The sequence below is a fragment of the Camellia sinensis genome, chromosome 3 (assembly GCF_055761805.1).
Source record: "Camellia sinensis isolate YWXY chromosome 3, ASM5576180v1, whole genome shotgun sequence".
Taxonomy (NCBI): Eukaryota; Viridiplantae; Streptophyta; class Magnoliopsida; order Ericales; family Theaceae; genus Camellia; species Camellia sinensis.
The window spans coordinates 21,458,319-21,482,743 of NC_138963.1; the positions used below are offsets into that span (position 1 = coordinate 21,458,319).

Below are 24,425 nucleotides of genomic sequence, written 5' to 3' on the forward strand. Positions count from 1 at the left end.
CGGAAGATCAGGAACTCGAAGACCTAGCTTGGTACTCTAATTTAATACGGAAGTCATCTTCTCTGAACAGCAAAGATTGGAGCGAAGCCCTATGAATTAGATATGTTGCAAAACTTAAATTGGTTATGCAACTTTTCTATACTTGCACCTAGAATAAGGTCCTAAGAGGAGTTCATGTGATCAATTTCAAGAAATCAATAGAATATTGAATTCAAATTTATAATCCATGTGATAGGCTCAGCATGAACTGATGTGGACAAATCTTGCGATAACAAACAGGTTCTTGATTAAATTTTCAAAGCGCATGGATTTTTATGCATTAAGATATTTTATTATGTGTGGTGATGGACTTTTGTTATCTATAAAGCATGGATTTGATGCATTGAGTTTAGTGATATTATTATCAATTATTATATCGGATTTTTATTATCTGCAGAGCACAGAGTTTATATACTATTATTTCGACTATAAAGATATGGAAGATCAATTATTATATTGGATTTTGGTTATCTATAGAGCATGAATTTTATGTATTGTTACTCTGGCCATAAAGAATTTTTATATACCGAATGTGGATGGAGACCGTTATTTGGTCAAATATGCTAAGATGGAGTCCAAGCTTTATAGATCAAGGGGATAAGATGAATTACGCTGCCCCTTGATTAAAAATTTAAAATCTTTACTGAGCGGCATTTTGCTCGGCAAAGTAGGTTGGTCAAAAATCTTCGCCAAGCGAGTTTTGCTCGATGAAGTGAGTTGGTTGGAGGATTTTTTCTAATTTCAAAAATCTTCGCCGAGCGAGTTTTACTCAGCAAAATAAACTGGAGGGTTTTGCTGAGCTAGTTTTTGCTTGGCAAAGTAAGTTAGTGGTTTGTCTAACTTTGGCATTCCTTGCCGAACGGGTTTTGCTCGGTAAGAAGTAAGTTGGTGGTTTGTCCAACAGCGGGATTCCTCACCGAGCGGATTTTGCTCACCAAGAAGCAAGTTGGCGTTTTGGTAGTTCTTAACACACTTTGCAATAATTACTAGCAAGATTAGGCATTCTCAGAATAAATCCTAGCAAGGTTAGGTATTGTCGAAATAAGTCTTAGCAAGGCAAGGTATTGTTGAAATAAGCCCTAATAAGGTTAGGCATTTTAGAATAAGCCTTACCACCCATGTATTTTTAGTTAGAACAGCAGAAAGTTTTCACTATTTCACTGGGTTCAAGAGAATGAAAGCTCGGGGACAATTGAGGAATAAAAATAACTACAGAAATTATGTGTCTCGACATTGTCACATGGCAAAATTATGGATTATCGCATATTTGACCGTAGTTAAATCATTATCAAACACTGTAGTAACATTTTATGTTATGCAAAACTCATCAAGAGATGAAAGTTTATTGATATAGAAGTCCTAAACAACTGAAGTTTGTTTGGAATATGACTTCTGAAACATTGAAACTAATTGATGGGCACGTCACTAGATATTATGAATAGGCGACGCCCCTATGGATTGAGGTAGAAAATTTCTCTTTATAAATTAGTCTATTAAATATCTTGATAATATTAGAGTACTGACTTAGGCGTCGAAGGATCCCTGGCTGTTCAATGACTAGGAGTGTTTTATCTTATAAATGGCAATCGGCATGATGATGTTAATAGAAGTTCCATATTTGAAACTGTCCCCTGATCAAGCCATCATGATTATCAAGAAGTTCCAGCTAGTCCCATATTTGAAACTGTCCCCTGATCAAGCCATGTGTCATCCATCGGACGCTGTGGCAACAGGCACGCCAAAACCCGCATGTGTTTTTAATATCTTATCTGTATATGACCATTCATCTGAACCACTGAAAACAACATATGACACTTGGGTTGGGCCAATCATGAACACCATTAGACAGTCAATAATTCCGAAACCGTTAAAAAATTACTGCGACACCGGACCAGTTTCAGTGTCAGGGGCCACGCTTCACGGGTGCCGCCTGTCAACATGTCAGTCTGTCAGTATGTATGTGTACAGGTGTGTTGATCCCATTGGTGGGTCACTTTTGGGCTGTGACTGAGAACCTTGGTGTGATCTGTATGCAGCTTTGTGCCCTGGTTAGGAGCAACAACTCTGTTGCTTGAATTTTGGCAACACATATTGATGACAAGGCGGTGGCTGGTGGCGGCAGCAATGGTGGTGGTAGTGGTGGTGCAGGGTGGTTGGTGGTGGTGGTGGGCCAAATGGGTTTGGGCTTCTTGTTGGGGAGATTGACTTGGACTGAGAAGAATGAATAAACTGGTCTGTGGTCTGAGAACTTGGACTCACTCCTCACATACCACATCTGCTTTAGTCCTTCGAGCGCGGATTGTCGGCCGCCCTACCCGGCAGCCAAACCCAGCAGCCCCCAAAACGACGTCGTTTTGGGGGCAAATTTTCAAAAAAAAAAAAAACGCAGAGGAAGAGAGGGGAGGGAGGGAGGAAGGAGGAGGGAGGAGGAGGGAGGAGGAGGAAGGGAAGGGAGGACTGGAGGGGGCCATAACCAGTGGGGGAGGAGGAGGAGGAGGAGGAGGCGACGAGCTGCGACGGCCGGCGACGGGCTGCGACGAGCTGCGATGGCGAGGCGAGACGACGACCGGACGGCTGCGACGGCCGGCGAGGCGAGACGACGATCGGCTGCGCAGCCTCCCTCCTCCTTCCTCCCTCTTCTCCCTCTCCCCTCCCCTCCCTCTGGTTTCCGTTCGAGAACGAAGAAGACGAGAACGAAGAAGAAGAAAAGAAAAGAAAAAAAAAAAAAAAAAAAAAAACCCCAAAACGACGTCGTTTTGGGGGGCTGCCGGGTAGGGCCGCCGGGTAGGGCGGCCGAGGATCCGAATTCTAGTCCTTCGCCTTTCCACAATATTCTGTCACACCTGTCATTAAAAGCATGAATAACGATTTATAAATGGAATTTTTATACACAATCACATGACTTTTTGTAGTTATTTTATTTTCAACAAGAATGTATAGTCTTTCATAATTTAAAAAAATTCATTGACACATCTTTCTATTAGATATATTTTATATAAATTTGTGTTTGTAAATTATTTTCTTATAATAAAAGTATAATTAACTAACAAACAAAACCAAAGGTTTTATAGCAGCAAGTACAAATTACTAAACAATACCACATGGTACTAACATAATTAGCCATTCATAGTTTTAAGAAATCAATAATAATAATATTAAGATGGTTATCTTCTTCTTTTTCTTTTTTCTTTTTTCTTTTTTTTACTACATTTTAATGTGACACTCATTTTTATTGAATATAATAATGTATGTGCCATAATATTACAAAAAATATAGTTATTCTAATGTTATAGTTTAGAAATATATTGTACATCAGCCATTTGTAACATTTGAATAATATAATTTTAGTTGATCCTAACAATAAGAAAACTTAAACAAGGTTTTCATTGTAACCTCACCAACCGACTCTTCATTTTTCCCAATACAATTCCTAATCAATGGGAAACCTAGATAAGGACATGATTATTAATATTTCAACCATGTGATTTCAAATTTTCTTATTTTTATTATTTCTAAATAAATGGTCTGTGCATTATTATATTTTAAAAGACTGTTAACAAAAGTGAAACTGGTTCATCTTTTATTTTGACCTTGGCCTAAGATGGTTTGTGCTAACTGTGGGGACATATTTTTGAGTAGTTCACGTGGCTGAGGTTGTTAGTCGAGGTGCCATGTGGACGGACTATGAGGCCGAGGTATGGTGCGATAATATCAAAATCTGAGATATTTGGATAGAGGACTAGAGCCCTAGATGACATCAAACTACCTATTTGGATAGAGATGAGACTCTTGAGAAAGTTCATCTTAATTTGAATAGTGTGAGTTGTGATAGATGTTATCATTGTAAAGGATAGAGTCCCATGAAGTAAAACTTCTAGGGGAAGTTGGACACTGACCACTATAAAAGTGAGGCACCCTCGAGGGTCTAAGGTATTGTTTTTATGTTCTATCTAGTGAGTTAAGCACTATTGGTTATCTTTGAGAGATATTTGATTACTGACTTGAGTGTCGGAGTGCCCCAAGTGGACGAACCACCGCCGGATTTTTATCTTTCTGTGACAAGTTGTTCGGACTTAATCTATTCTGCCGGTGCTCTCCAGCTGAGTTCCCCCTTTGGTTGTGTGGTCGGAAATCAACACCCACAATTTGGCGCCGTCTGTGGGAACTTAGCAAGGATAGATGGCCAACAACGAACAGGAAGTGAGGATTGGGGACGACATCCATAGTAAGGAGGAGGAGCATGTAGATCCTAATACTGAAGGAATGGACCATAACGAAAAAGTGCAAGAAGTGAATCCTGAGGCGAATAATGTTGCCAAAGGCCGAGAAGGGAACGAGAAGAGTAACCGATATGAGTACTACTGTGAAAGGGACCTTCAGGTATAGAGGGACAGATGCCGGAGAAAAGACGAGGAAACTGAAAAACATGGCAAATATGTTGATAGATCTACAGACAGTAGTCAACCTCATGATGCAGAACAACGTGGTGTAACCGAACATCCCCATTACAAGACATGCCGGCACCAATAACCAAAACTGGTGCCCAAAAGACAAGATCTCGGCCTAGGTGATTAGGTCAGAAGAGACAAGAGCTAAGCCGAAGTAAGCAGATCCCGAATTCCAGATCCCGGATCCCAAATCCTAGAAGACATGATCTCGGCCTAGATGATTAGGTCCAAGAAGACAAGAGCTCAACCCAAGTGAGCAGATCCCAAATTCCAAATCTCAAATCCTAGAAGACAAGATCTCGGCCTAGATGATTAAGTCCAAAGAGACAAGAGCTCAGTCGAAGTGAGCAGATCTCGGATTCCAGATCCCGGATCCCAGATCCTAGAAGATAAGATCTCAACTTAGATGATTAGGTCCGAAAAGACAAGAGCTCAGCTGAAGTGAGCAGATTCTGGATTCCAGATCCCGGATCCCAGATCCTAGAAGACAAGATCTCGGCCTAGATGATTAGGCCTGAGAAGACAAGAGCTCAGATCTCGGATTCCAAATCCTAGAAGACACGATCTCGGCCTAGATGATTAGGTCCGAGAAGACAAGAGCTCAGATCCCGGATTCCAGATCTCGAATCCCAGATCCTAGAAGACATGATCTCGGTCTAGATGATTAGGTCTGAGAAGACAAGCGCTCAGCCCAAGTGAGCAGATCTCGGATTCCAGATCCCGGATCCCAGATCATAAAAGACAAGATCTCGGCTTAGATGATTATGTCCGAGAAGAGAAGAGCTCAGCCTGAGTAAGCAGATCCAAGATTCCAGAAGACAAGATCTCGGCCTAGGTGATTAGGTCTGAGAAGATGAGAGCTCAGCCTGAGTAAGCAGATCCAAGATTCCAAAAGACACGATCTCGGCCTAGATGATTAGGTCTGAGAAGAGAAGAACTCAGCCTGAGTGAATAGATCCAAGATTCTAGAAAATAAGATTTCAGCCTAGATGATTAGGTCCGAGAAGAGAAAAACTCAGCCTAAAGTGAGCAGATCCCAGATTCCAAAAGACAAGATCTCCGCCTAGATGATTAAGTCCGAGAAGAGAAGAGCTCAGCCTAAGTAAGCAAATCTCAAATCTTTGAAGATAAACATAAAGCACACAAGTTCAGGCTGAAGTCGGCCAGGTTCTGCCTGTCGGCAGAAGGCTATCTATACAGAAGGGTTTTAACTGGACCTCTATTACGATGTGTACATCCTTCCCAGGTTAAAGACTTTTTATATAAGGTCCACAAAGGAGTATGTGGAAGCCATGTAGGGGGCAGATCCGTTGTCCACAGAGCAATATCACAGGGATTCTTTTGGCCTTACATGCAAAAGGAAGTTGAAGCCTATGTAAAAAAGCGTGAAAATGTTATTGAAATCCACCTGCAACGTGCGAGAGAATAGCATTTCGGCTGGGGGCATATCAGCAACAACTTGCTAGGGCTTACAACAAGAAGGTCAGCCCAAGAGAGTTCACGGTTAAGGACCTCATCCTGAGAAAGGTTGTCGGTAATGAGAAGGATCATAGGGAGGCCAAACTTGGCCCAAATAGAATCATCTCGGTTGCCGACAATGGGGCATATCGGCTGAAGTAATAATAAAGTGCTAGTTTGATTTTTATGAATTTGAAATCTGTGCAATAGGACCGACCAGTCCTATGACGATGTTTCCGAATGAAATATGACGAATAACTTAGACTTATTATATGGCAAAGTTGAATTATACTTGCATATAATAGAGTTGAACTAAGTTGGCCCAAATAGAATCATCTCGGTTGCCGGCAATGGGACATATCAGCTGAAGTAATAATAAAGCGCTAGTTTGATTTTTTTGAATTTGAAATCTGTGCGATAGGACCGACCAGTCCTATGACGATGTTTCCGAATGAAACATGACAAGTAACTTAGACTTATTATATGACAGAGTTGAATTATACTTGCATATAATAAATTTGAACTAGGTTGGTGATGTTTTTGAATGAAACATGACGAGAAACTTAGACTTATTATATGACAGAGTTGAATTATACTTGCATATAATAAAGTTAAACTAAGTTGGCGATGTTTCTGAATGAAACATGACGAGAAACTTAGACTTATTATATAGCAGAGTTGAATTATACTTGCATATAATAGAGTTGAACTAAGTTGAATTCACCTAGACTTGCCATGGAACTAAGTTTGCTTTAGAGAAACTAAGGTTGAACACCTCGGCTAGTCTTTGTTTGAATCAGACTTCGGTGAAATTGAAGATGCATGCTTAACGTGAACATAAGTGACACTTAGGTTCACATTAGGGGGCATGAAGCAGGAATAAGGAATAGGCTTAGCACTTGTTGAAATTTTTTACAAGTTGGAGGCAGTTGAGGTATCTAGATGAGGGGACACTCGAGTTGTTGGTTACTCGAGATCACCAACCAATTCGTCAAACCAGGAAATATTGGAAGGCAGTATGTACAAGTAAGGAAACAATACTTGTTGAATGTTGTTTAAAGAATTTTTATAAAAATGCCCGTTGGCCGAGATCATAGTAAAAGGTGAATTCCGAGGTAAGTTGGTTTGAGGTGGCCAACTAAGGGTGTACCCGAGATGAAGTGGATTCAAGGTGGTACGTGTCAGATGTGTTCTAACCCGAAGTGATTACACAGTTAAAGTATACTTGGGAGAAGTACAAAAATATTCTAAGTATGGAATCATACAAGACAATAAAAACACAGACAAGCATTGAACACTTAGTAAAAAAGATGACTTGCATTAAAAAAGACAACTTGTTTAGATACAAAAAAAGGCATCTTGGCCCAAGGCAAAACAAGATATCAAGATGGAATCTAACTCCATCCTCAAATGATAGATACTACAGGGTAGGGCATACATGTCTCTCCAGGCATCATGGAATCTTCCTCCCCAGCCAACCTTAGATGAGCGTCGGCTGGAATAAAGAATTCCTAATGGAAGTATTCTAGTTTATTGGAGAAGTTTACCCTCCATTTGAACATCCACATAACCTCGACTAGGGTGAATTTGGCAAGAAAAGTTGAACTATGTGGGTTAAAGACCTCGGCGAAACCCTAAGGACTGCTGGGTTATCATTTTTAGGGTTCTAAGGAAGGTTTGGGGGCAAAATTTGTTTTAGCTTTCCTAAGTGTGGATTCTAGCAAATCCCAAACCTACGTCTATGCAAATGTACAGGATTCAGAGGCAGTAATCTACTAATAAGCAAGAACAGACAGAAGAAATAGGTCTCAAAAACATGAAACAGTGGAGAACTGAAGTTAAAATAAAAGAAATCTAGGACTTACAAAGTGAAGCCGAGGAAGTAAATGCCGGAAAGGAATTCGCCGGAGTCAAACAATGTTATGATTGGAACAAAACTGCTGAGTGCACACCAGAAGTGATGACCAGAGTTGTAATAGGAATGAATGCTTCAAGAACAGCGATGATGGTTTTCAGAGGCCAAGAGAAAGAGAGTCTAAAGGCACAAGTAGACACGAAATGAGAAAATGAAAAGGTTTTGCTAGAATTGGAAAAAGATGGCAAAAAGTTATGATTTCGATTCCCGACGTGCCCGGGCTAACATCAAGTGGCGGGGGGTAGAACTGATGCGACACAATGGGGACGTGATTGGTATGCTCCAATCTGATGATGATCTTGATTGAAAAGTGCGATCTTAGTTGAGATATTGATCTCGGTTGAGATGTTAAAATTGGATGAGGGAAAAACTTGTTTATTTTTGGTTTCTGATGAGATGATACTAAGATCTTGATGTTCTTGAACTAGCAAGTCATGATCACTACTAGTAATGTGATCTCTGTTGAGATGTTAGACCTGGATGAGATAAAACATGATGATTCTTGATTCTTGATGAGTGGACATATGAGTCCTTATTTCTTGGTGCCGATAAGTCATGATCTCGGTCAAAGGAATACATGTATTGGTTCCATCACCTCAGTTTGCTAAGGTAATAGAATCTAGGGGACAGTTGTGGGGACATATTTTTGGGTATTCCACGTGGCCGAGGTTGTTAGCTGAGGTGCCACGTGGGCGGACCATGAGGCCGAGGTATGGTGCGATAATACCAGAATCTGAGATATTTGGATAGAGAACTAGAGCCCTAGATGACATCAAACTACCTATTTGGATAGAGATGAGACTCTTGAAAAAGTTCATCTTAATCTGAATAGTGTGAGTTGTGATAGATGTTATCCTTGTAAAGGATAGAGTCCCATGAAGTAAGACTTCTAGAGGAAGTTGGACACTGACCACTATAAAAGTGAGGCACCCTCGTGGGTCTAAGGTATGCTTTTTATGTTCTGTCTAGTGAGTTAAGCACTATTGGCTATCTTTGAGAGATATTTGAATACTAACTTGAGCGTCGGAGTGCCCCCGGGTGGACGAACCACCGCCCGATTCTTATCTTTATGTGACAGGTTGTTCGGGCTTAATCTATTCTGCCGGTGCTCTCCAGCTAAGTTCCCCCTTTGGTTGTGTGGTCGGAAATCAACACCCACACTAACTCTATAGTTTTTAAGTTTCACACATGTTTTTTTTTTTTTTTTTTTGGCTTCTTAGTTTAATGGTTAATAGTTTTAGTTGACCACTATTGTCTTGGAAAAATGTGAAATGTTGACAATAATTTGAAATGGAAAAAATATTTTATGTGACGGGTATATTATGTGACTATATTTTACTTACTATTTTCATGTGATAAAAAGTGAAGTCAGAATTTGATGTTTAACATTCAACATCTCAGAACAAGCACAAAGCGAATTCTTAAGTCTCACTTTTACCATATAGCCAATAATAAATAAAAGAGTATATCACATCAACTTAATAACGTAACCCATAATTTTGTGAAAAGGATAATAATTATTATTGAGTCAGCATTAATTTATTATAATCCTAAATTATATTTTATAAGAAAAAAAAAATAAAAAAGATGACTTTCTTGAGGTTTGGCATTAAGTGGGGCAAGTTGGTTTAAATGCATGAACAAACAAATGGAATTTAAAATTCAAAAAATTATTAAAAAATTAAAATGCCAACAATTTATATTAAAAAGTCAATGATTTTTTTTTTCTCTATACTTTTTGCACATCTTTTTATAAAAAACTAAAAAGTCATTCCAAATCTACTAATTTTTTTACATCATATTTTAGTCAAAAAGTTACTAAAAAAAAACCTATTCTCAAACGAGGCCAAAGGGTAAAACAAAATTGTGTGTGTCAATTTCCGATCACACTGCCAATCAAGCACTCAGCTGGAGAATACTGACAGAATAGATTAAGCCCGAACAACCTGTCACAAAAAGAAGAGATTCCGGCTATGGTTCGTCCACCCGGGGACACTTCGACGATCAAGTCAGTTATCTCTCAAAGATAGCAAAAGTACTTAACTCACTATTCAAAGCATAAAAAGCATATCTTAGACCCATGAAGGTGCCTCTCTTTTATAGCCAACGCTTACCGAATCCCAATAGAAACCTAACTTCAATAGACTTAGGATTACTGCTAATCTTGGACTCCCAGTAGGATTGGGATAAACTCTCTAAGAGTCCTATCTTTATCCAAACTGAAGTCCTCTTCCATTCTAGAACTCTTGTCCCTTATCCGCTTATCCCAAATTCCGGTTTATTCGTAGATAATCTCAACCTAGCCGAGATCATCTCGGTGTCATGACCAAGACACGTGACACCTCGGCTGACACTTCGGTGTCACCTCGGCTACGTGTTGTCATTTAAAAAATTATGTCTCTACAACTACCCCCTAGTTTGTATTACTTCGGTATCCTAAGGTAATGGAACCTATATCGTTTCTTCCATTTAGCACGTCGGCTAAGCTCGCTCTGTCCTTCACTATTTTTCAAATCTTGGTAATATGCTAATCTCGGCAATAATTTGTAGATACTTCTTTAGAAATAACTTTGGCTTAACTTCAACTTGTAAATTGTTTAAAATTTCAACAAGTGTTAAACCAATTTCTTTTAACATGACCTCGGCTTAACTTCAATTTGTAATTTTTTTTTAAAATTTCAACAAGTTTTAAACCAACCTTAGCTTGTAAATTCCACCTTCCAAGTATCATTCTCCAGCTCTTTGCCCCCTAATGTGAACTTAAGTTCCACTTGGGTTTTCATTAAGCATGTGGCTTTGACCTTGTCTCCGTTAGTCGCATCGAAACAGAGTTCCTTCCCTTGAACATGCAGATGTTCTTTAGGGTTAGCTTCCTTGGTGTGATGCGTTCTCCGTGAATCTCCCTTTATTGACTCTCCTCGCCTGACCCCCCTTGAAGGCCGGTGAGAGTGTTCCTTGGTCCTGGTGTGCTGAGAGACCGCAGGAACTATTTTCTACCCCTATTTCTGGACATCTTTCTTAACCGCTGGAATCGGCGTATCTTGCAGCGGGAATGGTGGCTGCATGACGCTGTTTTGTATCATGAAATTGACGATCGTTTGCAGGTCCGCCAATTTGTCCGCCATTCCCTTCATCTCGTTATCCCTCCGCAAGCATCTATCTTTCCATACCTAGAGGTCGTCCTCGTTATAATACCCACTTCGGTCTGATTTCTTCGGTACGCTGCCCTCCTGGCCGACGTCCTTTCCTCTGTGATTCTTATCACGAGTCTCTTCGTTACAGTTGTCTTCTTCGACGTCAAGGTCAATATGTTTCCCACTCTCAGTAGGGGTGTCGTCTTCAACCTTTTTTTTCTGTCCGTCATTAGCCATCTATTCTCTTTTCTTTCCCACAGACGACGTCAAATTGTGTGTGTCAATTTCCGACCACACTGCCAATCAAGCACTCAGCTGGAGAACACTGGCAGAATAGATTAAGCCCGAACAACCTGTCACAAAAAGAAGAGATTCTGGCGGTGGTTCGTCCACCCGGGGCACTCTGACGATCAAGTCAGTTATCTCTCAAAGATAGCAAAAGTGCTTAACTCACTATTCAGAGCATAAAAAGTATACCTTAGACCCATGAGGGTGCCTCTCTTTTATAGCCAACACTTACCTAATCCCAATAGAAATCTAATTTCAATAGACTTAGGATTACTGCTAATCTTAGACTCCCAGTAGGATTGGGATAAACTCTCTAAGAGTCCTATCTTTATCCAAACTGAAGTCCTCTCCCATTCTAGGACTCTTGTCCCTTATCCACTTATCCCGGATTCCGATTTCTTCACAGATAATCTCGGCCTCGCCGAGATCATCTCGGTGTCATGACTAAGAGACGTGACACCTCGGCTGACACTTCGGTGTCACCTCGGCCAAGTGTTGGCATTTAGAAAATTATGTTCCCACAAAAATCATAAAAGATAAATCAGTGAAAAACACATGACGCAAAATAATCATAGAATCCAATTAATATTGTTTTCTTCTTGTGTTTTCATTTGATAAAAAAAAAAAAATTTAATTTTATTAAACATTAAAAAAATGGTTTCGTGAAAAACTACTTGCAAAGAAAATAGAAAAAACAACAGTGTTTTTGAACTTTTCTTGTTTTTTTTTTTTTAAAAAAAAAAACTTAGTTTTGAAGACTTTCCAGGCCGGAGTTCTTCGCTTCTCTTTAGATGTAGAATTTTGGGCAACATAACTATCCGAATTGGCGAGGTATTTGTATGTTGGAGCAAAATAAATTCTCCCTTCTCCCCATCCTTCAAATACACGCCCCGCTCTTCGCTCTATCCTCAACTGCCAAACAAAACCAAACAAATATGATAATAATATTCAAAGCAATTTTAAAATTTCAAAGTCCTAAGCTAGACAAACACTTGAAAAAAAAAATAAAAAAAAATAAAAAAAATAAAAAAAAAATAAAAATTGGATCCTAAAATACTCCTTAATTTGTGTGGGCTACATAAAGTGATTCTGTATTATCTTACCAAAATATTTAGAAATAGAATTTTTTCTTTTTTTAAGTTAACAAATTAATTTGTATCGGTCACTCACCTGATCTTTCTCTACAAGTGTTTTCCACTCATTCTTCTTCAGTAACTCATGTGTGTCACCGCAACCAGAAGCAAGTCGATAATTGAGGTCCCCAAGCCAAATAATCTTACTAATTATGGATAAAAAAACAAATTTAAAGAAGTTAGAATGTAAATGAAAACAAGAAAATTTCAGAACTTCAACATAAAAATGACTAACAGATTAAGGCCATGTTTGTTTGGGCGGACTGGATTAGCATTCCCATGACTAATAGTCTTAGGACTACGAATCCGTTGGATTATGTATCCTATCTTAACTAATAGTCAAGTTTAAAATAATTAATCCGTATTTCAATTGTTTAACCAAATATCGGATTAATAATTTTATTGGACTATTAATCCAATCCCAAGCTCATGTCCACCCAAACAAACATGACCTAAATATCTACACATATACACTTACTCATGTTCCAAAATGCTTTCAGGAGGAGGAACTGCTCTTCTGGGCACGTCGCACAAATGAGTAAACCTTGTTTTCTTCAAAATTTCAGTAACATCTGAATTTCTTCGAACTTCATCAACTTCTTTCTCTCCGGAGGCCAAGTGGTGCAAACAAAGCAAAATGTAGTTTGGTGCAATGTCATACTGATTGATATCGATCCCTATTATTAACCCAATAAAACAAAGTTCATGTAAGCAATTCTTTCACTAGGGGTTTAAGACATCCAAAATGTACGTACTCGTCATATAAGTGAATTTGGTGGTGTGTCTATACGCTGAATGAATTTAATTCACAAATTTTAAACTCTAAATTACTTTTGATTTCGGAAGTTATGGTCACACATAAGTACCTTAGGCTGTTGTATGTGGCCATACCTTATTTCCAAGATAACCCATGATGCCTCTTCCAATGCATGAGACCTACAAATTGCCAATGTGCCGACTCAAGTCTGCTCGAACCCAAACGCATAAAAAAATACCAACCATCTGCTTACTGGCTGCCAAGCAGTACCGATGCTGGATGGGACTAGTACTAGTATTAGTCTCGTGCCTCATTGGCATATAAGGCAGGCCTGGCGAGCCTTCTTTGCTCGGGTTCGAATTCAGGCTTAGAAACCTCTGAAAATCTTCACCATTGAGTTCATCTTCTATTGAGAGCAAATCTGAGAAGCTCAGCCTTGGTTTTGGACTTAGTGGTTAGGGTGGTGACTATTTCAGATCAGTGTTGGTGGCATTGCTGTAATAGTTTGGAATTTAGGGTCAGTTCTGTTGTTGTCGTTTAACGTTTGGTGAATGAGGGAGAGCCACTTGGCGGCTGGACCGTTGTCCTCTGCGCCTAGCACGTTTCTTGCGTTCAAGGGTACGATTTCGGCCGCGAAACTTGAACCACCCTATCGGCATGCTTGAACTCAAGTGCGCTTAGGGCTCATCTCGTGCTGAGGTGTTCGTGCTTTCCGCTTTCGCTTCTAGCGTCTCTTGCTTCTTTCCTTCCCTATCGGCATGCTTGAACTCAAGTGCGCTTAGGGCTCATCTCGTGCTGAGGTGTTCGTGCTTTCCGCTTTCGCTTCTAGCGTCTCTTGCTTCTTTCCTTTTTTGCCTTGCCTAACAAGGCAAAGCAAAAACAGTAGATATTCCTCCAACAAGGCATTTGTAAACAAGAGGGCATTCCCTCACAGCGGATTCTCAAGCAGCTTCTTCCCCTTCTTCCTTAAAAAGGAAAATCGTCCGCTGAAGGCCTAAAGAGAGAAACAACCCCAGACGCGAAAACAACTCGAAAGGCAAATCATATACAGTTCAGACGATTTTGAAGACGATCCGACGAGAAATGAGATTCTAACTAAGAGGGTTGCTGCAAAATACGCTTTTTACGCAATGACGAAGAGTGAGCAGAGTGGCTGTTGGTTTCGTTGTAGACGTGAAGGCGAGAACTCTCACCTCTGCCAGTGGGACTCAAAAACCATTGATTTCAGATTTCATTGGAGAATGAAAGCTCCTGGCGCAAACTGAGATCTTGGAGGTAAGGCCCTTCCTAAAGCCGATGGGGACTTTATTCTTCAAATCCAAAGTCTTCAGTCTCCGTTACTAATGCTAGGTATCATGAAAAAAATATTATGAAAATGATCATGAAAGATTTTCTACTATTAGATTACACATGTAAGAAGACACTACGCACTAATCAAAGGATGAAAAATCTTCATGAAACATTTCATGATATTTTTTTCATAATTCCTAGTATTATTCTTTCCTGGAACCTGTTTCACACACAGTACAGTGTCAAAATGGTCAGCCAAAATTACCCATATTTCAAAAACATATCCAAAACAAATTTGCTTTCAGAATTGAACAAATATCTTTTATAAGTAGGTCTAGAATTGTATCTAAGTAAATTTAAAATTTGTTGGACAGTTGGTCTAATTGTCCATATAATTATTTCTCGAGATAGTGAGAATGCCAGAGATTCGGGATTTAAATCGATGGAGTGATTACGGTCCTTTTTTGTTATAATCTAGCTTATTAACCTACTAACATCCTATCATGTGTTCAAAAAAAAAAAAACCTTTCAATTTGTCATAAGTTTGGTGATTGGGAAAGACGAGTATATGATGAGAGATTCTATAATACATATTTTTGAAAAAATGATATCATATACAAATTATGTTATTATATGATGTCAACACTGTATCTTAACTAAACACTACTCAAGTCATAACCGGCATCACTTAAAACATAATCAAAATAATAATCACAATGAGTGATAACTCTTACTAATCACAACCAAATATTATAAAAAATCCTAATTGGATCAATTTTTTTTTGGGTGTGTAAATAGAATTTTTCTTATATGGTGGGTCAAAGGCAAACAAAAGAAGGTTAGGGGGTGGGGTGGCAAACGGGTAAAATGACAAGGACCTGAGGGTGGATTCGTAGACTTTTAAAGGGCACGTTACTGATGAGCTGGTGGGCATGTAAGTTTCGCTTCAATGAAGGACAAGTTGCTGGTTAACACTACCACGAATTTTCTCACAGAATTCTCCTACATGTTCTCACATAATCCAATTACGATTTGAGTATAATACAAGCCATACAAAGAATTATTGACTATGTTTATAGACACAAAAATATATAACTCAAAAATTCATTTCTATATTCTAAATTTGAAAATATATACACTTAATTATATATATATATATATATATTTTGAGTCGAACTTGTTTTTCATTCATAATATAAATTAAACCAGTCTAATCTAGACCCGTGGACTCACCACTTGACTTACGTTGATAATTTATTAAGCATTTCATCTTACATGTACATCATTTATTACTAAAAAAAAATTAAATTAATAATCGTAATTAAATAAGTTCATCACATTTTAACACAATACTAAAAAAATAAACGAATTTGAATTCACCCACGGGCCCACACTACATAGCCTCTTCTATATCTCTCTCTTTTTTTTTCTTCATGTATATCATTTGTATAATGACAGAGGTCCTGTTTGGTACAGCTTTTTTTCAGTTTATTTCAGTTTTTCGCTTAATTTAAGCTATTTTGATGTGTTTGGTTTAGTTTAACAATGCAGCTTATAGCTTTTTATAAGTCAGAAATCAGCTTATTCTTTGAGTGGGGCAGGAGAAGCTTAATTTATAAGTCAGAAATCAACTTATGTTCATAGTTATAAGTTATAAACTGTTAAAGTATAAGTTATAAGTACTTTTCCACAGCTCTACTAAACAGTGTCAAAACCATTGATGCTTTGGCAATTGCCCACCACATATACAAAAACCACTTCTTTTAGTAGGCTCTATGCCAGATTTACGTGTGACAGTTGCGGCTGGTAGCTTGGTGGTAGGTCTAAAAATGGCAAAATTTTTATTACATCTGACTTACACATGTACTGAAATTAATATCAACTTAAATACAGAAGTAGAAGTGTGGCATAAAAATAAAAATAAAAATAAAAAATAGTGAGTTTTGGGCAAAAAAAAACAAACAATCAAATTTTTATCAAAATTTTATTCGGAATTAAAATATGTAAATAAAATTATCCTATGTATAGTTCAATGCATTAACTGAAACATGTAGACAAAATTTATCCTGCACCTTACTTTTGTGATAAAAATTTGATCAAATTTTCATATTATTTGAAAATCTTAAGTGATTCGTGATTAGATCAAGATTTAATTACTCTAATTCCCAATCATTCAAAACACAAAATCTAAATCATCAAACATTTGCGAAAATGATTTAGGTTGTTGTTTTCGAAAAATAATAAATCAACACAAACGATTTTTACGTGGAAAAAATCACAATTGAAGCACCTTTAATTGTGATAAAAAAATCACGGGCGAAACGCTACTAATCAATCCATTACAGAAGAAAGAAAGATTACAAAGATAACAAACAAATTACCAAACGCATCCAATTTGTCTTCAAATCTTCTGTATATCTTTCACCGCAACCTTCGTCTCAGAATTGATTAGACTGAAGTTGAATCCACAACTTCTACTGTTGAATCAACGACTACGTACAGTATCAAACTCCTTTGAAACTCCACGCTTGAATCTCCGGATTTCACTGAAGATGAACACTTTTGAATATAACCAATCAACCTCCTTGATATGTGCTTATAAATACATGAGTTTAATACTCACTCAAATCATCAAGGAAAACTCACAAAAACCCTCTAAAGAAAACCTTAGAAAACCTTAAAATAGATCTCAAAATGTAATCCTAGTTTTTGGACTAAAACTAGTACTTATAGAAAACTGGGACTGCGAAGCTCGCTCGAGCGATGAACTAATCACACGTGTTTTTTCATAAGTGGCTTCGCTCAAACCACGCAACCTGCGCTCGAGCATAGATTCATCCCTCTTAGGTTTTTTACAGAAGCCATCGCTCGAGCGAGGAGCGAGGAAGACAAAAAACATAGAAAAAATACACCTCGATAAACCAAGTTTGTTCGAGCGATTGACAAGACTAAGGGACCTAACAATCTCCCCCTTTGTCAATTCCTGGACAAAACTTTCTAACACAATTTCCTAGAAAACAAATATACTTAACTAAACAAACCAACTCAATGAAAAACAACTATCAAAACAAACTTGATGGAAATCTGCAAAACTGAAAATAGAGAGAATTGTTATTCAATATAAGAAACCATCAAGACATAAAGACATCAAGACATAATAATATCCCATACTGTAGACGTCCCCGAACGCCCCGGGAGGATGAGTCCCGTTCTGTTCATTTGGGCTCACTACAGTTCGGACTCAAATTGTCACGGTTCTAAATGTGAATCAAAGAGTCCAAATCTGGCAAATCGTTTTGAGAAAACAGATTTTGAAAGAAGTGCCAAACATGGACTGCTTTGCCAGATACAGAGTCGCCACCTAAATGTTTTATTCTGGAAAAATTTAGGAAACCCTGACTCGTTGCCTAAGGCCACGTGTCCGTCATCACCAAAGTTGCCTCGGCTCGGAAACTTGGGTACGATTGGGGAAGGTCACTTCGTGAGCACCCCTGCTCGCCCGATCAAAGATCGGCCTCTACTAACCATGATATCTAGTTTGAAAACTTTATGCGTTCTTATTCCGGTTATTAGCCTAGATTTACTATGTGATGCGCACAGCATACAAGTATAGACTGGATCGTATGAATTGAAACAAAACATTTCATGTTTATTTTTGAAAGTGGTTTGACGGTGCTACCCGCAAGTAGGCTAAGACGTGGATTTGCCACCCTCGGGTGGGCTTAGAAAAACATGATTTTGCCACTTATCTAATGGGCTTAAAACTCACAGTCAATGCATTTACTTCAATTCAAATAATCCAACCTTCACCCACAGGCATTCAGGCAGTTATATCACATAAGCATATAGCCTCATGGTAAACATGCTATCATGGCAGTCACTCACACACATGCAAGGATGCTAAAGCATAAACACTTACCGAGTACTCCAAGCCAAAACAAAAGCTATGTTAGAAATCCATGCATTATCCTAACTATACAGAAATGCCTAATGCAACACATGCAAAATGCAACTAAGATAGGCTCGGCTATTCTAAAGATGGCATGTGAAATGCTACAACTAACATGTATTTAACTTGGAATTAAGATACAAATGCAGTTAGTATGATGCGCCGAGCCTGGTGCATGCAAGACAGATGAATGAATGCAAGCATGCTATCATACTGTATGCTAATTGAAACATGCCCTAATCTAACCATCATAAGCTGATAAATAACAGGGAGAAAGACGTGTGATTGGAAGACATACATCACACACACGCACACTTATTACAACATTGCCCTCGCGCAGAGGGTCCGAATAAATAATGCAGTCTTGAATAAATACAAAATCCTAATTAATTAACAAATTAATTTAGAAAAGTAGTAAATTGGCACGCAAATCCATGGACCACCTCAGCTTTGTTCCAAATGATGGATGATGCATGCTCGGGTTGCCTTGTGCGGAGAATCCCTTGCGATGCCCCGGTTTGCCTCTGTTTGCAATTGTTCTTGGAATGGGTGCCAAACTCCGGAAGGCTGCTGATTCTTGATTTGCTGCAACAGAGAGCAACAAAGGGGCATGGCAAAGTATTTTCACATATGTATGCATGACTACTCTTCGGGGAGTGTAGTCCTCGATCCTCGTGCCACCAATCACGCATCTCGGTGCATGATGGCCGAAGAGTCGAATTGCACGACTCAATATGAAATGAATGCACATGAAAACACAACAGGACCTAAACTCCATCATGGGTGATCCGGAGTGTCGGCGACCGGGAATTGAGACACGTTCCGTCACTCGGAGTACGAAATGTCCCTCGTTTTCCATGCTTGGGCTAACTCTTATCCCAAGCACAATGCAATATGCATGATATGCATGAATGCAACCCTAACATGCAACCTAGCATACACAATGCTATGAAATGGCATACACAGTGCACGAAGTAACGAGGCATACACAATGCTCTAACATACAACCTAGCATACGCAATGCTATGAAATGAAATGGCATACGCAATGCATAATGAACTTATACTAACATGAGCAGACCTCAACCACACTCACATCAGTAGCCATTAGGTGAAAATGAGAATATCGAAATGCGTGCACACATGCACGCAAACCGAGAACCGATCCTAGGCATAACATGCAACTCTAACAAGGCATGGCAAGACATGGAATATGGCATACAAGCATGTAGATTCTAGCACTGAAATATGATGCAAAATGGTCCCGAATTATGGAAATATGGCACCCGATGCATGAGATGAACCCCGAAACTCGAAACTAGGCACATGGAATGACTTGTAGCTATACAAAGCATGCATTATTTAATCATAAAGCATGAAGACAGAGCCAAGGCAGTCCCAAAACATGGACATTTTCAGTTCAAAGCATGGCCAAAAGATGCTAGCAAGATGGACTAAAATAGCATGCAATTTTAACTAGCAAACATGGTTTACATGGCAAGTATAGGATGCACGTGGAATCTCACCAAACCAGAAAAAATCAGTGAATAAAATATGTGAAAATAGGCCCAAATAACCACTGATATGCAACCATGGCATGCAAAAATGATGAGTTACTTTAGAGGGCCATGCAAGGAGTCATTAAGCACATGCAAGATAGGCATTTGGCATGGTATAAAAAACTATGAAAATCAAATATGGTAGTCCCAAAACTCACCAAATTGACCCTGGAAAGTGACTCCAAAGCATGCAAGATAGGGTCTCTTTGGAAGGCCAAAATGACCACCAAACAAGTCAAGGTGAGAGGGGGTCACCCCCCTCTAATTTGGAAGCTCAAAACAGTGTCTTAGCCACTAAAAATCCACTGGATTTTAGTAGCTAGAAGGCCAAACAAAGCATGCAACAAGGGCTTAGGTGTAAGGCTCAAAATAGGAGGCAATCAAGCATACAAGGGAGCATATGACCTCAAACAAAAATTGAACCTCAAAAAAACTTGAAGATGAGATTAAAAAAAGATATTTTTTAGTTTATGACAACTCTAAAAAACAAACACAAGTAGGGCTAATCTATTATGCAAAAATGGCCCTAAAAGAGAGAATAGGGACAAGGGACAGAAGCTGGCCTCAAACAGTGAAGAGCCCTTCAACAAAGTTGAAGAGGGGCTCAAAACAAGGCACTTTATAGTTTATGTCAAGCTTTGAAAATAATCACAAGTAGGCCTAAAATATCATGCAAGAAAAAGGCCTAAAAGAGGGATAAAGAGACAAGTGATAGCTTCTGGCCTCAAACAGAGGAGATCCCTTCAACAAAGTTGAAGAGGGGCTCAAAACAAGACATTTCACAGTTTATGACCAAGTCCGAAACAACTCACAAATAAGCCTAAAATATCATGCAAAAAAAGGCCTAAAAGAGTGTTTAAACACAAAGGGTGAGGAGGAGACCTCAAATAGAGAAAGACCCTTAATCAAACATGGAGATGAGCACAAAATATGACTATTTACAGTTCAGGTCGGAGCCCAAAAATGTTGGCAAGCAAGGCTTATAAATGAAGCAAGAAAAGACTAGTTTAGGGGAAAAGTGTGCTTACCCTTGAAGAGCAATGAACCAGCAGCCTTTGGACCAAGAAGAGGAGCTCCTAGCCTCTGGAAATCAGCTTCAAAAGGCTGGAATGGAGTGTGAATGTGTGGAGCTATGGGTTGGTGTGTAAATGGTGCAAGGCTTTTAGGGTTTTGAGGCTTGGAAGAGATGGAGAGGGAGAGATGTAAGCAAGGCTCTAAACAAGAATTTGTAACCCTCAAAAATGGAGCTGGGGGGTCTGGTTTTATAGAGGGAGGAGTGGAGGAAAAGGGGGGGAGAAAACCAATTCAAATTTTCCCCCCGGATACAAAATCTAGGGGGAAACAGAGGATAGAGCTGGAAGGTATTTGGAGAGGGGATTCTGGCCGGCCAGGTTCAAAAGGTTCAGGTGGCCGGCCGGCCAAGGGTCAAAAGGGTCAATGAAGATTGCTGGTCGGCCACCTCAAAAAGGTGGCCTCCCATATGTGCACAACACAACTATGTGGTCAAAACCCAGAAAATGTGAACCAGGAGAGAGAAAAGCCAACTTTTTAGAGGGTTTCAAAAGGGTCAGAGACAATTACTGGCCATCCTATTCATATTGGTGGCCTCCCAGGTGTGTACAACACAAATATGGGGTTCAACATTAGCTTTCTAGTGAGGAAAACAGGCGACGGGGAGCGATGAAGAAATAAAACTGGCTTTTCAGAAAAATTGCTGGCCTCCCACCCTCCTATGAGCTTTCTAACAATGAAAATAAGGTCTCCACCAAAAATGAACCAAAACGGATGCAAAACGGAGGTTCGGGGACCGAAACGCGCGGCCTGGGGCCCCGAAAATGGGCTGTTAAGCACCGGATGTGGCATTCGACCACGAAGTTGGTCTCTCGGGCCACAGTGTTCCTCAAAAGGGAGGAAATAAGGTGTGTACCAAAAATCGGAGCAAACGGAGGTGGTTAAGCGGTCCCGAACCGAGGCACACGGCCGACGGCTCCGAAAACCAGAAACCGGGCTCCAAACGGGAAAAATGGCCTACGACCATGAAACGTAGCCTATGGCCACTGAGAGATGGTCTATGAGACCTCTCCCTCCCTTTGGAAAGAGAAAATGGAGAAAACGGGACCTGGTTCACAAACCGAGGCAAAACACGAAAGAGTCCGGAAGTCCGAAGGGAAGGCTTGTAGCCGGGACTCTGAAACTTCAGAACGAGCACGATATGCAACATCACCAAGCGCTCAATCGGTGACGTCTGAGTCTTAAGGTCGGTCAAAAATGGGGTGTCTATAGTTGCCCCTCTTTGACAGAACTCGAAAGTCAAGAAGTGACGGGAGTGAGTGTCAAAGCCTAGAGACGACCTATTTTTGACAAGGCCGAAGACTTGGACAAACAAACAAAATAACAAAGATGTGCCCGCAAGCAGAGGCAAAATGCAAAATGATATGCAGGAAGATTTTGATAATTGGACTTATACGCTACGCGAAGCCAGTTTGAAAATTGGACTTATATGCTACACGAAGCCGGTTTGAAAATTGGACTTATACGCTACGCGAAGCCGGTTTGAAAATTTAGGATTTATGCGATGCACTATAATGACTAAAATGCAATGTGGTAGCTAGGAAAATGGAGGTACCTTACAGGGGCAATTGGCAATGACTTACCTCGGCAATGTCCTACCTCATGCTGATCTGGGAATCTTCCTCTTCTTCTTAGTTGAACTACAGGTACTACTTTTCTCCCTGACTATGGTCGCAGCTTTCCTTATTCTCCAATAGGGTGACAGACTAGGTTGATTCAGTATCCAGAATTGAGGCGCATACATATGCTGTCTCAATCCATGGAGCTGCCATACAGATTTCAAGCTGAGGATATACCCCTGGGTATTTAAACCAGACTTTAGTCTCAGAAATCCCGAACCTTTGCGTTCTAGGCATGAGCCATTCGAACTCTAGTTTCCACCGTCTCTGTTGGTCTCCTAGGAACTCACCTCAAACACAGACAGGTGGCTATACCAGACCACTGGAAGTCGTTCGGACACGACAAACACCAAAGGAATTGCACCTATAGAGGATTTAAGGTCTCCTAGACCAGAGGGTGCACAAGACAGTGCGATACAGAGTGAATATACAAAACAGCGCTAAGAAGATGCACAAAATAGTGCGATGCTAAAGGTGTACAAAATAGTACGAGCATGGTAAATGCACAAAACAATGCGATACAGATAAGGTGCGCAAGCTAGCGCGATGCAATGCACTAACAAGTGCAGGTGGGATGCACAAGATAGCGCGAATGATACAATGTAATGCACAAAACAGTGCGATACGCTAAATAGCGCGAGTGTAAACTGCACAAAACAGTGCGATGCGGTGCACGAAATAGCGCAAATGATAAACTGCACGAAACAATGCGATACGCAAAATAGCGCGAATGTAAACTGCACAAAACAGTGCGATGTGGTGCGCAAAATAGCGCGAATGTAAACTGCACAAAACAGTACGATTGAGGTGCGTAAAATAGCGCAAATGTAAGCTACACAAAATAGTGCGATGCGCAAGAAAGTGCATGCGATTTGAAATGCACAAGACAACGCGATACGCTAAACAGCGCGAGTGATTTGAAATGCACAAGATAGTGCGATACGCTAAACAGCGCGATTGATTTTTAAATGCACAAGAAAGTGCGATACGCTAAATAGCGCGAGTGATTTGAAATGTACAAGACAGTGCGATACGCTAAACAGCGCGATTGATTTTGAAATGCACAAGGAAGCGCGATACGCTAAACAGCACAATTGATTTTGAAATGCACAAGGAAGCGCGATACGCTAAACAGCGCGATTGATTTTGAAATGCACAAGAAAGTGCGATACGCTAAACAGCGCGATTGATTTGAAATGCACAAAATAGTGCGAGTGAGATACAACCACAAGATGCAGAAGACAGTGCTAGTGAGATACAAAGTGTACGTGCACAAGACAGTGCGAGTGAATGCATGTTCTATGCAAATGAGGTGCATTTTCTATGCAAGTATGGAAGAGTGCATTTTCTATGCAAAAGATACGAGCATTTTCTATGCAAGAAACAGGAGTATATTCTATGCAATATTGAAAGCATATTCTATGCAGAATCGAAAGTAAGTATATTCTATGCATGAATCATAACGATGTGCGGCATGCATGTAACAGAAGTGTATATGAAAGTGCACATTCTATGCAATGGAAGGGCATCAAACATGTACTCTAGTGCCTCCGATTTACTTTTCGAAGGACTTTGTGACACACTCAGCTCAAAAAGGGCACACCCTGTTCATATTGGCAAGAGATAACATCTGCATGTGAAACCCTCGAGTGCTGCTTGGACTGCCATTTTCACTTGAAGCAGGCTTACACTTAGGGTCGAGATACACTCATACTCCAGAGAAACGGCGAGGCCTGAGAAAGTGCACCTGGAATGCAGTCTCGGAT

General features: G+C 39.8%; 1 pseudogene; it reads right to left on the bottom strand.

Moving 5' to 3' along the window:
• Positions 1-2,029: 2,029 nt before the first annotated feature.
• The window catches only part of LOC145821366 (type I inositol polyphosphate 5-phosphatase 8-like), a 67,900-nt pseudogene continuing 45,504 nt past the window's right edge, over positions 2,030-24,425 (bottom strand).